The sequence below is a fragment of the Triticum aestivum genome, chromosome 5B (genome assembly GCF_018294505.1).
Source record: "Triticum aestivum cultivar Chinese Spring chromosome 5B, IWGSC CS RefSeq v2.1, whole genome shotgun sequence".
Taxonomy (NCBI): domain Eukaryota; kingdom Viridiplantae; phylum Streptophyta; class Magnoliopsida; order Poales; family Poaceae; genus Triticum; species Triticum aestivum.
In genome coordinates, this window is record NC_057807.1 from 6148003 (window position 1) to 6165774 (window position 17772).

Here is a 17772-nt window from a genome sequence, read left to right on the forward strand (position 1 = left end):
GCTCCAACACAAGTCTGTTTTGTCCGTTTTGCGGTGCCCCACACCCCTCCCGATCAACAGGACCCCCGTTTCGACCATAGGAGTTCCGTTTCGTCCGTTTTGCGGTACGCCACACCCCTCCCGATCAACAGGACCCCCGTTTCGACCGTAGGAGGTCCGTTTCCTCCGTTCTGTGGTACGCCAGGCCTCGATTCCATCGCCTGTTACGTCCAACCCGGTTGGCTCCCACGCGTTCTGTTGCCTTCCGATGAACATGATGCATTCCGTTGCCTCCCCATGAACACGACGCATTCCGTTGCCTCCCCATGAACACTACGCATTCCGTTGCCTCCCCATGAACATGACGCATTCTGTTGCCTCCCCATGAACACGAGCCCTCGCCGTACGTATGCGCGACTAGGCGTTCGAGACCCCGCCCGTATGTACACATACGTGGCCGTATTTTCTTTCTTGCACCCTGGCCGCTGTATGTACGTGTACATGCTACATGCGCGCCTCTACTACGACACGTGCGCGCCTCTACTAAGACACGTGCACACCTCTACATCGACCAGTATGTACGTACACGTTCGTGACCAGGATGACAACGCTATGTATGCTTCGACCAGGTGGGTCCCAACTGTCAGGCACATCCTTGCCTGTGAAGATGTAGCTGGTGGGGCCCAGCAGTCACGGGGGAAAAAATGTTTGCCCGGACGCACTTCCTTGCGTGCGAAGGTGTAGCTGGTGGGTCCCAGCAGTCAGGGGGGAAACGTTTTTTTCACGAAATATGCTGGCCCGTCCGGTGGGTCCCCGCTGTCAGGTGGAGGAATAATTATTTTGCACGTAATAAGGAGGCACTTCCTTGCTGCGGCCATGGACCCAGCTGTCAGCCTCTCCACGTACAGTCCACATCCGATGGAAGCAGCTCCTTGACCACGTTGACCACGCCGCGCCGAGAGCACCAGGGCGGTGGATAACGGCGAGGCCTAGGAAGGGGACAACGCGAAGCCGGGGAAGACGCGACAGTGGATGCCCACGCGTAGAGGAGTACAAGGGTTCACTGGTTCACTGCGGTGTGAGGCTGCCGTCGCCGCAGAATAACAGGGGGTGTGGGTGAGTAGAGGGATGGCCTGGCCAGCGGTGGGAGTAGTAGGGGGCGGTGAGGCCTCCGCCGCATCACAGCTGGCCACGGGAGGTAGGAGCATGAGGCACGACCAGCGCTGGTTTGGGCGGCTGGAGCAAGAAGACCAGAGGTTGAAGAAGCACTACGACCGTTGGATGGACATCGTACGGTCACTGGAGCTAGAATCGTGCATATGGACTAAGTTGACAAAGCCCTCCGTCCCCGTCAACTTAGTAGGCCCACAAGTCAGCCTGCCACTATACTGGGTCCCAGCTAACAGGGGGAGTATTAGTTTTTTTGTGCGTAATAAGGAGGCACTTCCTTGCGTGCGAAGATATAGCTGGTGGGTCCGAGCTGTCAGCGGCAGTAACGTTTTTTCGTGAAATGCTGAGGCCCTTTCGGTGGGTCCCCTATGTCAGGTGGAGGAATCATTATTTTGCGCGTAATAAGGAGGCATTTCCTTGCGTGCGGCCGTGGACCCAGCTGTCGGCCTCTCCATGTACAGTCCACTTCAGATGCATGTTGGTCGTTGACCACATTGACCAGGCCGCGTCGAGAGCACCAGGGTGGTGGACGACGGCGAGGCCTAGGAAGGGAACGACACAGAGGCAGGGAAGACTCCGCAGTTGTTTCCCACGCGGAGGGGAGTACGACTGAACGAGGGTTTACTAGTTCGTCTGCCGTCGCCGGAGAATAACAGCAGGTGCGGGTGAGTAGAGGGATGGCTAGGCCAGTGGTGGGAGTACGGTGGGGCGGTGAGGCCTACGCGGCAGCACAGCCGACCGTGGGGAGGAGGGAGCAGGCACTCCCGCCGGCGCTTGTTTGATGGCCATCCAACAGTCCATCAAACAAGAAAGCCGTTGGATGGCCATCCAACAGTCACTGCTTGTGCGTCAACCTTTTTTTAGGAAAGCCTCAAATATGTGGAAAATAGCATATAGCCCATCTGCCATTATTTTTAATAATTTATAGCCCATTCACTAATTCTTAAGGTTTTTTTGGAGCCAATATTCTTTTTATTAGCATTACAGCCCATATTGTGGCCACAGTTAAAAACTTATACGAAATTTTGCATATTTCGGTGCGGTCCGAACTGTTTTTAATCCCGAAATTTCGACTCACATTCAAACTAATTTTAAAAATAAATGTATATCAATATAAAATCCAAAAAATTCTCCAAGCATAAAAATTAATGTAATTTAAAATCTCAAAATAAAAAAAGATATTTGAAACTAACTGCTGGTTTGATGTGTTTTAAAAATGTACAACCCATTTCTCATTACTTATGGGCCATTTTCTCGGCCAGCCGAATGAAAGCTATCCTCGTCTTGAAAGATTTGCAGCCCAACGGGCCTGACAAAGCGACTTACTTGGCAAATCACAAAAAAAATTGGGTTGTGGCCATGGACCCAGCTGTCAGCCTCTACACGTACAGTACTCTCCCGATGGAATGTCGTGGACCACATTGACCATGCCGCGCCGAGAGCACCAAGGCGGTGGACGACGGCGAGGCCTAGGAAGGGGACGACGCGGAGCCGGGGAAGACGCAGCAGTGGATGCCCACGCGGAGAGGAGTACCAGGGTTCACTGGTTCGGCTGCGGTGTGAGGCTGCCGTCGCCGCAGGGCCTGGCTAGCGGTGGGAATAGTAGGGGGCGATGAGGCCTCAACGGCAGCACAGCCGGCCATTGGAGGCAGGAGCAGGCGGTCTCCCCGGCGCTGGTTTGGGCGGCTGGTGCAAGAAGAGCAGCGATTGAAGAAGAAGCAGAACCGTTCGATTCAAATCCAACGGTTACTGCTGCTAGAATCATTTGTTGACTAAGTTGACAAGCCCTGCCTACGCGTCAATGTAGTAGGCCCACAGGTCAGCCTCCCAACCAGTGCGCCCCAGATGTTAGTGGGAGGAATCGTTTTTTCGCGTAATAAGGAGGCAGTTGATTGCGTGCGGCCAGGCCGATGGAGGGGAAGCCCACGCGGCATCACAGCAGGTCACAAGAGGAGGGAGCAGGCAGTCCCGCCGGAGCTAGTTTAGGCGGCTGGAGCAGGAAGATCAGAGATTGAAGAAGCACGGCGGCTAGAATCGTGTGTTCACTGACAAAGCCTTGCGTAAACAAGTCAGCCTCGAAATTTGTGGCGTGTACAGCCCATTTACTATTATTTTTATAATTTTTACTCATTTTCTAATTCATATGGAATTTATTGCAGCCCGTTTTCCATTTTTAGAATTGCCGACCATTTTCTGGTCAGTACCAGGGTCAAAAAATTAAGGGACAATTGCATTTTTACCCCTAGTTGGTTCCTACCCACGGGTTTTGCCCTTACTTTTCGAGCTTGCTCAGTTTTGCCCTTACTTTTTCCATCGAGGTCCCTTGAATGCCTTTGACCGTTTGACCAAAACTTTGAAAATTCATAACTAATTCATATGAACTCAGAAAAATGCAAATAAGATATCAAAATGTTCAGATAAACATTACCTTTATTGGCATATCATTTGCATTCAGGACAAAAGCATTGTTTAAACTACCCAAGGTAATTAATGTTATTAACATTATTAAAAATAAATAGGTATAAACAATATTTTTTTCATGAATAAAAATTACATGCAAATGTAGGTGATGTTTTCTCAACATCCTGATAACTTATTTGCATTTTTTGAGTTTGTATCAACTTGTTATGAATGTTCTAACGACTTTGACCATTATTTGGAAACTTCATAACAAGTTGATACGAACTCAGGAAAATGCAAATAAGGTATCAGGATGTTCAGAAAACATCACCTACATTTGCATATAATTTTTATTGACGGAAAAAATATTGTTTATACCTATTTATTTTTAATAATGTTAATAACATTAATTACCTCGGGTAGCTTAAATGATGGTTTTGTCCCGAATGCAAATGATTTTCTCATAAAGGTAATGTTTATCTGAACATTTTGATACCTTATTTGCATTTTTCTGAGTTCATATGAATTAGTTATGAATTTTCAAAGTTTTGGTCAAACGGCCAAAGGGCATTCGAGGGACCTCGATGGAAAAAGTAAGGGCAAAACTGAGCAAGCTCGAAAAGTAAGGGCAAAACCCGTGGGTAGGAACCAACTAGGGGTAAAAATGCAATTGTCCCAAAAATTAACTAAATATGTGGGAATTTTTTGCTGGGGAACGAAATATTCTTAATCCAAAAATTAATAGCCATACTAAAACAAATTTAAAAATAAGTTAGTACTATGTCATGTTAAATCCAATGAAATACGTAAGATATCAGTGAAGAACAAAATTCAAAAAAACTAATATCCCATTTACTCGTGTTGAAATATTTGTAGCCCAGTTATTCGGTGAAGACAAATAGGCCTAGCTTGGGTATTCTTCAAAAAGAAATACTGGGCTACCTATTTTCCCAAAGAACTGGTGCATGAGCATTTAGCTTTATTTATTTATTTACTTATTTATGTTTAGGGGACCATGAGCATGTACCTGGGCCGGATTCATGTGAGAGCGCCCCTTCCAGTTAATTATGGGCTTCTCTATTGGGCCTTCATCAGTGGGCTGCATGTTACGGGGCACTAAAAATACGAAAAATGTGTTCCATACGAAAAATAGTATGAGCTACGTACGGTACGGGGCACTAAAGGATTGAACCGTGCAACGACTTCCAAAACATTGTGTTTGTCGTTCTAACAACACATTTATATTCAACCAACACATTTACTACTGATTGTACATTGAAAACAGCAGCAGCAACAACCAGGGCTGGGGGTGCAACAGAAGCAGTAAGCAGGCCAGAAGAGTGAAGACACTGCTCTCTCTTCGAAACCAAACATTAGCCATCATTACAAAAGGGCTACCAAAAAAGAACAAGTGTATGCATCAAACTAAATAAAGATCCTACTACACCAAGTGTACGCATCTAACTAACTGGCTTAGTTAGAAGTTACTATTTATTAAGCTGTGGAGATTGGCTGACGGCTTGAACCAGATGGGTGCCTGACGGGGGAAACTCCAGCCAGCAGGTCGAAGTCTGATACTTGCGACCCTCTCTCCTACTTTGGGCTGCAGAGCGTGGCGGCACATATCAGGGTATGGTGCATGCAGAGACGCATGATACGCTGTGTACACACAGTTTTTCCTGATGAACAAAACCGTCTGCCATCATGATCCTTGCCGTCGGTTATCTCCTGGTTAATCAGATAATTCAGTCAGACAAACAGAGAGCGTGTGCCAAGGCTACTTACCAGCCTCCAGTCAAAAATTCCTGAAGGCCCGGAGAAGCTAGGATCCTGCTGAAAGACCTTGCAGTGATTGTGATTGTATTCCACAAAACAACACGTCCGGTACGTGCGAACAATCATCAATCTTTCGCCATCGTCTGATCGAGCCAGGAACCACCTGCAACTGCCATGCCGCTTTTCTTTGAAAGGTTCTGGGATTAGGAAGGATAGGGACACCAGGCGGCCTACAACATCATATCAAGTTGGAGTCAAATAAAAAAGGGCTCTTGATTTAGTCAATCTTAAGAACAGCATGTTATGAGCATGAATATTTTTTCAGTAAATGTTGACAGTAATATAAGCAAGCCATCATGATACCATAGGAAAGTAACATACTGTTGTAACAGCCATTTGTAGCGACGACTGGAGTAGGCCAGCAATACGTCCAGCCATAGAAGGAGTCGACAGCGTAAATGAAGCCCTTGTGTTCAATGGCATCAGAGAACCATGGAGGATGTATGATCCTGCGATGGACGTGCAGATTTATCCACTTACCGCAGCGACCTGTCAGATAGGCGAGACCGCGGTTGAAGAACGCAATTAGCCTGAAACCTTTATAATTCCCAGATCTTGTGGGCACTTGGCAGATTACAACCTTGAGCAAATCAAACTTGGTATCATGTTGGCTATTGTAAGTTTCCAAGTATTCTGGGCCGCGGTGCCAAAGCAGTGCAGTGTTAATCGAAGGAAGGGGGATCAATCGTCGGGTGTAGACCTCCACAAGCATCCAGCTGCCGCAACCGTCGATGAGCACCATCCAAGACATGTTCATGCCGACCCAGTACGTACCATTAATGTAGCTGAGGCTGACGGGGATCGGATCGCAGTGAAGGGGGTTGATGCTCGCCACCCTATGATCGTTATGCTGCATGACACGCTGTTTCTGAAGATCAGGCGGCACCAGCAAGCAAGGAGCTAGCTTAAAAAGCTCCGGCCTGAGGGCTTTGAGTAAACGGTACAGCCCCGACGAGCACGCGGCAAGCGGCATGGTACTGAGATTGTCCACACGTGAAACAATGAGCTTGATTACCTCTGTGGGGAGTGAATTCCAGCCACTCTTTCGGCGGACGCTGCTCGGTTCTGCCATTCTTAGTGCTTGGGTTTCGGACGAGGGGGGAGGCGCCTTAGCAGGGATGGAAGCTTGGACGAGATTATGTGTGGACAAAGATGGAGAAGCGAATATGTGCTGCGCGAAGTGGACAGGTGATGATGACTACAGCACGCCGCTTGACTTACGAGACACATACCGGCAGCGTAGGGTCATATCGATGCCAGACAACTTGCTTGAGTGATCATAGTACTGGTACTCTCTACAGTACCTACTACAGTATTATGCCCTAGCTCGCTAGATTAGAGTAGTAGAGTAGGACTCTGCTCTACTACTACCACCGGAGGAGTAGTATATTCTAATCCAAAATAGTTACAAACTTCGATGCCCGATCATGGAACGACTACGAACCGTGCTCAAAGACCGTGTCTACGTGGTGTTTGGACTTATATGCAAAAAAAATAGCAAGATGCCCGTGCATTGCACAGCACACCATCATAACCAACTCTGTTTTTTCTCTACTCCTACTCCTATAAAAGACTCAGTTGGTGATGATGGAGGCGAGGAGGCGTGTTCAGCCGGGCGTGCAACAGATGGCGCATCACTATTCGATTTGTTATAAAAAAAGTACTTGTAGAGATAGAGACATAGGGAGGAGCACGAGGTAAGGCCTTATCTGTAAATGTGGAGAGAGGTGCGGGTATCTTTTGTAAAATTGTCATAGTTGGCTTTATATCCATCAGATATAGATCGGACGGTCTATATTACAAGATGGCAGGCAAACCATCATCACCAACTCGGTTTTCTATAAGAGTAGATATATATAGATATAGATAGATAGAGACTAGGGAGTACTAGTAAGGACACCATCTACTGCTTCATGTGCTACTCCTGCGCTCCATTCAGCGGCCGCAACGTCCCCTACAGCCACTCCCTCCTGCGCTCCATTCGGCGGGCGCTGTTGAAATCTGGGGAGCGCACTCTCGCGGCTGCTGGCAGCCACGACTTCACCGACGACGACTTCTTCCCCAACCTCGGCAACCTCTTCCTCAACGACATGGGCGACAACCTCAACGCCAATGGTGCTGCTCCCGTTGCACCGTATGTGTTTCTGTCCTTCCTGTTCGAAATCGTGGTAGAATTCATGTTTCTACTCTGTATCCTACTACTATGCTAGTCCACATGGTTAGTTTCATCTCTGTTATAGCCGTCATGATTTATTTTGTGCTTATTCGGATTAAATCTCGTAGTAACTTGCTCACATATTCAACTGGCGCAACATCCCCTACAGTCACTCCCGTTTCATGGACGGCCTGGTCGATGCCTCCAAGGAGCCCTTCGTCCACTGCTATGAGTGCCCGATGCCGTTTTGTTGCTCGCCGGCGGACATGGTGCATCACCTCACGGATGCATGAAGTGGTCACTGCTGGCCCTTGGCGGAGAACATCAAGTACGATACGTGCTACCGGTTCACCATGCCGAAGTCGCTGGAGGATCACCGCCGCCTGCTAGTCTCGGAGGAGGACGGCAGTGTCTTCCTCTTGATCGTGGGCACCGGCGAGGCCCGCACAGGCTACCGCCCCGTCTTTGTAGCGTGCGTCAGGGGCGTCGCCGCTGACGCTGACACTGACACGAGGCAGATGTACGGGTGCAAGGTCAATGTTACTACCCCTCCGGGTCACGTGGGCGGCGAAACCGGCCTCATCGGACAGACTTGAAATCTGAGGAGCTTGGACTATCCTGCCAATGTGGACTTGGAAAACCCATGGCATCTGTTCTATCCTTTACCCGCTGACTCGGTGCACGGGGACTCCAAGGTGGTTCACCTGGACATATGCATTATCAAGTGCACTTAGAAAACATGTAGTGTGTGTGTGGGCGCTTATGGCCCGTGTCTTTGCTGCTTTTGATTCTATAAGCTTGTCGTTAAACTTGAGTGGCTTTCGCCGCAGTCCTTCCTTTGAACTGCTCCTCTCAGTGAGCTGATGTAAGACACTTTGGGTTTCATTTGATAATGGAACCGGGGAGGAGCCTCCCTGTTCTTCTAAAAAAATATGCATTATCAAGTTAAATGTTGATCATTAGTCTTCGCTCAATGTAATCCATTGTCTAAGCATGTGGAGACTTCCATGCAGTATCTTGCTCTATTGGAGTATCGTGCATGAATAAAAGTGTATTCATTTATGGTTTAGTCTAGAATCTTCCATGTATGAATTTTTACTACAGTACTGATGAAAGACTTACGATGAACCATTTCTTACATCTCCTCTGCCCCCTTGCAAGTCATCCTGATTTAACCCCTCCGTCTAGGTGTATAAGGGCATGGTTAATATTACTTAATAGTATAGACAACTGTTGACAATAAGAAAGTGCCATGTCATCTGTAGCCAACATGTATAACAATCGATACTCAAAAATTAATTCTTAAAGATCATTTCTCGCAGAGCACAATAAGTGTTATTTCTTCACAAGTTTTGGATGCAGGTTGAAAAGTTGAACGCTTTTGTTTGCAAAAGATACCTTTTTATCTATTTCACCCGGATGTTTGTGAGCTCGAGAGATGAGATAATATCCGAAGAAACCTACCGATACCCGTTACACATGAGATGACCCCCACATCCTTTGTCAAAATAAACAACTCCCCGATCAATGCATTTCACTCTTCGGTGCAACGCACGGGCACCTTACTACTATAGATTAGTACGACCAAAAATTGAACTAACATTATATATAGTATGATAAATACTGATGCATGTCACCTAAAATTATATCATTCAAAACTATGCTCAAATACGAATCCAATGATATAGTTTTGTTTGACATGCACTAACATTTTGTCAGTTAAATCTTCAGCCAAATTCAATGGGGGACTAATAAACAACGACCGATGTAGTACAAGTGTAGAGGGCGGCGCTGCACGGGAGTCTCACGTCTCACCCCGCTCGTGGCGCGGCAGTAAAGCCGTCATATCACAAAACCCAACCACTCCTAGTAATAAATGGCCTAGTAAAATAAACGGACAAGCAACCATCACATCCCTCCGTCTTTTTTGCATTTCATCTCTCTGCATTTACTTTCTCCGGTTCATCTCCCACGCTCGATCCCTAGCTACTACTCCTAGGGCCAGTTCTTTTGGCGGCTTCCCCAGCTTTTCCCACAAGACTAGTCACAATGGAGAGTAACAATAAGGCGCCTCACTCATTTATTTGGGCTTGTAAACTACTACTCCGTCCTAGTTTATTCCTCACCATTGTAATTTGTGCTAAATTTTGACCAAAGATTTAACTGATAAAATGTTCCTCAAAACACTTAGGCACGGTGCATCTAGGTGTGTAAGTCATTTTACGAAAACCAAATAATCTGAAAACACTTAGGCGCGGTTGATACGTCCATTTTGCATCATGCTTTTATATCGAAATTTATCGCATTATGGGCTATTATTTCACGATATGTCACAATACTTAGGGCTATTCTCTCTTATTTTACAAGGTTTACCATGAAGAGGGGGAATGCCGGCAGCTGGAATTCTGGCTAGAAAAGGAGCAAATATTGGAGACCTATTCTGCGCAACTCCAAAAGCCTGAAACTCCACGGAATATCTTAAAATAAATAAAGAAAAATCATCGCCAAATATGAAGGCCAGGGGGCCCACACGCTGCTCACGAGGGTGGGGGGCACGCCCCTCCCCCTGGGTGTGCCCCCCTACCTCGTGGGCCCCCCTGGTGGCTCTCCGACGCCCATCTTCTCCTATATGAAGTCTTTCGATGAGAAAAAAATAAGCAACCTTTCGGGACGAGACTCCGCCGCCACGAGGCAGAACCTTGGCGGAACCAATCTAGGGCTCCGGCAGCACTGTTCTGTCGGGGACACTTCCCTCCGGGAGGGAGAAATCATCGTCATCATCATCACCAACGCTCCTCTCATCGGGAGAGGGAAATATCCATCAACATCTTCACCAGCATCATCTCATCTCCAAACCCTAGTTCATCTCTTGTATCCAATTCTTGTCTCCAAGTCCGGGATTGGTGCTAGTAGGTTGCTAGTAGTGTTGATTACTCCTTGTAGTTGATGCTAGTTGGTTTATTTGGTGGAAGATCATATGTTTAGATCCTTTATGCACATTATATCCCCTCTGATTATGAACATGAATATGCTTTGTGAGTAGTTACGTTTGTTCCTGAGGACAAGGGAGAAGTCTTGCTATTAGTAGTCATGTGAATTTGGTATTCGTTCGATATTTTGATAAGATGTATGTTGTCTAACCTCTAGTGGTGTTATGTGAACGTCGACTACATAACACTTCTCCATTATTTGGGCCTAGAGGAAGGCATTGGGAAGTAATAAGTAGATGATGGGTTGCTAGAGTGATAGAAGCTTAAACCCTAGTTTATGCGTTGCTTCGTAAGGGGCTGATTTGGATCCATATGTTTCATGCTATGGTTAGGTTTACCTTAATACTTTTGTTGTAGTTGCGGATGCTTGCAATAGAGGTTAATCATAAGTGGGATGCTTGTCCAAGTAAGGGCAGTACCCAAGCACCGGTCCACCCACATATCAAATTATCAAAGTACCGAACGCGAATCATATGAGCGTGATGAAAACTAGCTTGATGATATTCCCATGTGTCCTCGGGAGCGCTTTTCCTATTATAAGAGTTTGTCCAGGCTTGTCCTTTGCTACAAAAAGGATTGGGCCACCTTGCTGCACTTTATTTACTTTTGTTACTTGTTGCTCGTTACCATTTATCTTATCACGAAACTATCTGTTACCACTTATTTCAGTACTTGCAGAGAATACCTTGCTGAAAACCGCTTATCATTTCCTTCTGCTCCTCGTTGGGTTTGACACTCTTACTTACCGAAAGGACTACGATAGATCCCCTATACTTGTGGGTCATCAAGAGTCTTTTCTGGCGCCGTTGCCGGGGAGTGTAGCGCCTTTGGTAAGTGGAATTTGGTAAGGAAAAACTTATATAGTGTGCTGAAATTTTCTTTCACTTGTTACTATGGAAAGTGAATCTCTGAGGGGCTTGTTCGGGGTATCTTCACCCCGTCCAGTAGAGCAAAGAGTTGCTCCTCAACCTACTGAACCTATTGAAAATGAAACTCCTTCTGAATTTCCTTCGGGTATTATGGAAAAACTGCTGGCTAATACTTTTACAGGAGATGGAACAAAGCATCCTGACGAGCATCTACGCTATTTGGATGATATTTGTGGATTATTTCAGCTTGCAGGTATACCCGATGATGTTGTTAAGAAGAAGGCTTTCCCTTTATCTTTGGAATGAGACGCATCGACATGGTATAGGCTATGTGATGATACGAGATCATGGAACTATAAAAGATTGAAATTGGAATTTCATCAAAAGTATTACCCTATGCATCTTGTTCATCGTGATCGTAATTATATATATAATTTTTGGCCTCGCGAAGGAGAAAGCATCGCTCAAGCTTGGGGGAGGCTTAAATCAATGTTATATTCATGCCCCAATCATGAGCTCTCAAAATTGACAATTCTCCAGAATTTTTATGCTCTGCTTTCTCATAATAATCAAACCATGCTCGACACTTCTTGTGCTGGCTCTTTTATGATGAAGTCTATTGAATTTGGATGGAATTTATTGGATAGAATTAAATGCAACTCTGAAGATTGGGACCTCGACGAAGGTAAGGAGTTAGGTATGAAACCTAAGTTTGATTGTGTTAAATCTTTTATGGATACCGATATTTTCTGCAAGTTTAGCAGTAAATATGTACTTGACTCTGAGATAGTAGCTTCTTTCTATGAATCTTTTGCTACTTATGTTGATCTCCCCAAGGAGAAGTGGTTTAAATATCATCCTCCCATAGAAGTAAAAGTAGCTGCACCTATTAAAGTTGAAGAAAAGATTGTCACTTATAATGATCCTATTGTTCCTACTACTTATGTTGAGAAACCCCCTTTCCCTGTTAGAATGAAGGATCATGCCAAAGCTTAAACTGTTGTTCGTAAAAGCAATACTAGGACTTATACACCTCCTGAGCAAGTCAAAGTAGAACCCAATATTGCTATTGTTAAAGATCTCTTGTCTGATAATATTGATGGGCATGTTATTCAATTCACTGGTGAAACTGCTAGAATTGCTAAACCCTGTGATAGAGATAAACATAGACCTGTGGTAGGCGTGCCTGTTATTTCTGTTAAAATAGGAGATCATTGTTATCATGGCTTATGTGATATGGGTGCTAGTGCTAGTGTTATACCCATTGACTTATACAAAGAAATTATGCATGAGATTGCACCTGCTGAGTTAGAAGATATCGATGTTACAATTAAACTAGCAAATAGAGATACTATATCTCCAATGGGAATTGTTAGAGATGTTGAAGTATTGTGTGGGAAAACCAAATATCCCGCTGATTTTCTTGTTCTTGGTTCTCCACAAGATAGCTTTTGTCCCATTATATTTGGTAGACCCTTCTTGCGTACCGTTAATGCTACGATTGATTGCAAAAAGAATGTTGTTACTGTTGGCTGGGACGATATGGTCCATGAGTTTAATTTCTCTAAATTTAGTAAACAACATCGTGAGGAAGAATTGCCTAGTAAGGATGAAATTATTGGTCTTGCTTCTATTGTTGTACCTCCTAGTGATCCTTTAGAACATTATTTGCTAGACCATGAAAATGAGATGTTCATGAATGAAAGAAGGGAAATAGATGAAGTATTCTTTAAACAAGAACCTATTCTGAAACACAATTTGCCTATTGAAATCCTAGGGGATCCTCCTCCACCCAAGGGTGATCCCGTGTTTGAGCTTAAACCATTGCCCGATAACATTAAGTATGTTTATCTTGATGAAAAGAAAATATATCCTATTATTATTAGTGCTAACCTTTCAGAGCATGAAGAAGAAAGATTATTGAAAACTCTAAAAAAACACCGTGCCGCTATTGGATATACTCTGGATGATCCTAAGGGCATCAGTCCCACTCTATGTCAACATAAAATAAATTTGGAAGCTGATGCCAAACCAGTTTGTGATCCTCAACGACGTTTGAATCCAAAAATGAAAGAAGTGGTAAGAAAAGAAATACTCAAGCTTCTGGAGGCAGGTATAATTTATCCCGTTGCTGATAGTCGGTGGGTAAGTCCTGTCCATTGTGTCCCTAAGAAGGGAGGTATTACTGTTGTCCCTAATGATAAAGATGAATTGATCCCGCAAAGAATTATCACAGGTTATAGGATGGTAATTGATTTCCGCAAATTGAATAAAGCTACTAAGAAAGATCATTACCCCTTGCCTTTTATTGATCAAATGCTAGAAAGATTATGCAAACATACACACTATTGCTTTCTAGATGGTTATTCCGGTTTTTCTCAAATACCTATGTCGGCTAAAGATCAATCAAAGACTACTTTTACATGCCCTTTTGGTACTTTTGCTTATAGATGTATGCCTTTTGGTTTATATAATGCACCTGCTACCTTTCAAAGATGCATGATGGCTATATTCTCTGACTTTTGTGAAAAGATTTATGAGGTTTTCATGGACGACTTTTCCATCTATGGTTCCTCTTTTGACGATTGCTTGAGCAATCTTGATCGAGTTTTGCAGAGATGTGAAGAAACTAATCTTGTCTTGAATTGGGAAAAGTGCCACTTTATGGTTAATGAAGGTATTGTCTTGGGGCACAAAGTTTCTGAAAGAGGTATTGAAGTTGATAAAGCCAAGGTTGATGCTATTTAAAAGATGCCATGTCCCAAGGACATCAAAGGTATAAGAAGTTTCCTTGGTCACGCTGGATTTTATAGGAGGTTCATTAAGGACTTCTCAAAAATCTCTCGTCCTCTGACTAATTTATTACAAAAAGATGTACCATTTCTCTTTGATGATGATTGTGTAGAATCATTTGAAATACTTAAGAAAGCATTAGTCTCTGCACCTATTGTTCAGCCACCTGATTGGAATTTACCCTTTGAAATTATGTGTGATGCTAGTGATTACGCTGTAGCTGCTGTTCTAGGGCAAAGAGTTGATAAGAAATTAAATGTTATCCATTATGCTAGTAAGACTCTAGACAATGCTCAAAGAAATTATGCTACTACCAAAAAGGAACTTTTAGCGGTTGTATTTGCTTGTGATAAATTTAGACCCTATATTGTTGATTCTAGAGTAACTATTCATACAGATCATGTTGCTATTAAATATCTTATGGAAAAGAAAGATGCAAAACCTCGACTCATTAGATGGGTTCTCTTGCTTCAAGAATTTGATTTACATATTGTTGATAGAAAAGGAGCTGAGAACCCCGTTGCAGATAACTTATCTAGGTTAGAGAATGTTCTTGATGACCCACTACCTATTGATGATAGCTTTCCTGATGAGCAATTAAATGTCATAAGTACTTCTCGTAGCACTCCGTGGTATGCTGATTATGCTAATTATATTGTTGCTAAATTTATACCACCTAGCTTCACATACCAACAAAAGAAAAAGTTCTTTTATGATTTAAGGCATTACTTTTGGGATGACCCACATCTTTATAAAGAAGGAGTAGATGGTGTTATTAGACATTGTGTACCTGAGCATGAACAGGAACAGATCCTACGCAAGTGTCACTCCGAAGATTATGGAGGACACCACGCTGCAGATAGAACTGCACATAAGGTATTGCAATCTGGTTTTTATTGGCCTACTCTCTTCAAGGATGCCCGTAAGTTTGTTTTATCTTGCGATGAATGTCAAAGAATTGGTAATATCAGTAGACGTCAAGAAATGCCTATGAATTATTCACTTGTTATCGAACCATTTGATGTTTGGGGCTTTAATTATATGGGACCTTTTCCTGCCTCTAATGGATATACACATATTTTACTTGTTGTTGATTACGTTACTAAGTGGGTAGAAGCTATTCCAACTAGTAGTGTTGATCATAACACTTCTATTAAGATGCTTAAGGAAGTTATTTTTTTGAGGTTTGTAGTCCCTAGATACTTAATGACTGATGGTGGTTCACACTTTATTCATGGTGCTTTCCGTAAGATGCTTGCTAAATACGATGTTAATCATAGAATTGCATCTCCTTATCACCCGCAGTCTAGTGGTCAGGTAGAATTGAGCAATAGAGAGCTCAAATTAATTTTGCAAAAGACTGTAAATAGGTCTAGAAAGAATTGGTCCAAAAAATTGAATGATGCATTATGGGCCTATAGAACTGCGTACAAAAATCCTATGGGTATGTCTCCGTATAAAATGGTTTATGGAAAAGCATGTCATTTACCTCTTGAACTAGAACATAAGGCATATTGGGCTATCAAAGAGCTCAATTATGACTTCAAACTTGCCGGTGAGAAGAGGTTGTTTGATATTAGCTCACTTGATGAATGGAGAACCCAAGCTTATGAAAATGCCAAGCTGTTTAAAGAAAAAGTTAAAAGGTGGCATGACAAAAGTATACAAAAGCGTGAGTTTAATGTAGGTGATTATGTATTACTATACAACTCTCGTTTAAGATTTTTTGTAGGAAAACTTCTCTCCAAATGGGAAGGTCCTTACGTTATCGAGGAGGTCTATCATTCCGGTGCCATAAAAATCAACAACTTCGCAGGCACAAATCCGAAGGTGGTAAACGGTCAAAGAATCAAACATTATATCTCAGGTAATCCCATAAATATTGAAACCAATATTATTGAAAACCGTAACCCCGGAGGAATACATAAGGGACACTTTCTAGAATGTTCCAGACTCCAAAAAGGAATAGGTATGTGGTACGGTAAGTAAACCGACCCCAAAACAATTTTTAAAGAAATATTTTTCCGTTTTGGAATATTTAGAAAAATAGAAAAATAAGTAGCAGTCCGGGGAGGACACGAGGCCTCCACGAGGGTGGAGGGCGCGCCCTACCCCCTTGGGCGCGCCCCCTACCTCGTGAGCACCTCGTGTGCCCTCCGGACTCCATTTTCTTACACGATACGTATTTTGGTCAGTAAAAATTCATTATATATTCTCCAGAAGGTTTTGACGACCGTATCACGCAAATATCCTCTGTTTTTGTTTTGAGTTGTTTCTGTTGCAGATCGGAGGATTCCGGAGACTCGATCATCCTTCTATGAGGGTGAGCCTATGCCATGGAAGGTGGACGACAAGCTTGCATCATCAACAACACCTCCACCGCCAACAACAAAGAAGGAGACATAATCACATGGGTATGGGCACTCCCCTTGGCAACTGCCAAGCTTGGGGGAGGTGCCCCGGTATCGTATCACCATCACAACTCCTATCTTTACCGTTTTTCTTAGTTCGATCTATTAGTAGTATCTTGATTTAGTAGAATAAAGTCATGGCACGATCTAGTTTTGAGTTTTGCTCTATGACCCCTCTATGCAATCGAGTCCGTGAGCTATATATAATAAAGATTAGTGTTGAGTCAAGGGCTTGATTACTTTGCCATGATCTTGGGTGATTAGAAAAAAAAGGAATAAAAAGAATCAAAGAGTTCATATTGATCTTGTTGAAAGTAATGACTTCACATAGAAAGAGTATGATGATTAAAAGTTGTTGGGAGTTGGCAAATATAGCTTTGGTCATTGTTGCAATTAATAGGAAGTAATAAGGAAAGAGAGGTTTCACATATAGATATATTATCATTGACATCTTTTATGATTGGGAGCACTCATTAAAATATGACATGCTAAAGAGTTGAGGTTGGACAAGGAAGACAACATAATGAGTTATGTTTTCTTACATCCGAGATAAAGTATGTTGTCATGGATCCTCTACCGTGTTGAGCTTGCCTTTCCCCCTCATGCTAGCCAAATTCTCAGCACCAAGTAGAGATACTACTTGTGCTTCCAAATACCCTTAAACCAGTTTAGCCATGAGAGTCCACCATATCTACCTATGGATTGAGTAAGATCATTCAAGTAAGTTGTCATCGGTGCAAGCAATAAAAATTGCTCTTTAAATATGCATGACTTATTAGTGCAGAGAAATAAGCTTTGTACGAACTTGTTGTGGACGCAATAAAAGCGACGGACTGCATAATAAAGGTTCACATACAAGGGGCAATATAAAGTGACGTTCTTTTGCATTAAGATTTTGTGCATCCAACCATAAAAGTGCATGGAAACCTCTTCTTCCCTCTCCGAAGGGCCTATCTTTTATTATTATCCTCTACCTTATGTAAGAGTCATGGTGATCTTCACCTTTCCTTTTTCATTTTATCCTTTGGCAAGCTTAGCATGTTGTAAAGAACATGATACATATATCTAATTGGATGTGGGGGAGCGTGAATTATTATTGTTGACATTACCCTTGAGGTAAAAGGTTGTGGGGCAAAACTATAAGCCCCTATCTTTCTATGTGTCCGATT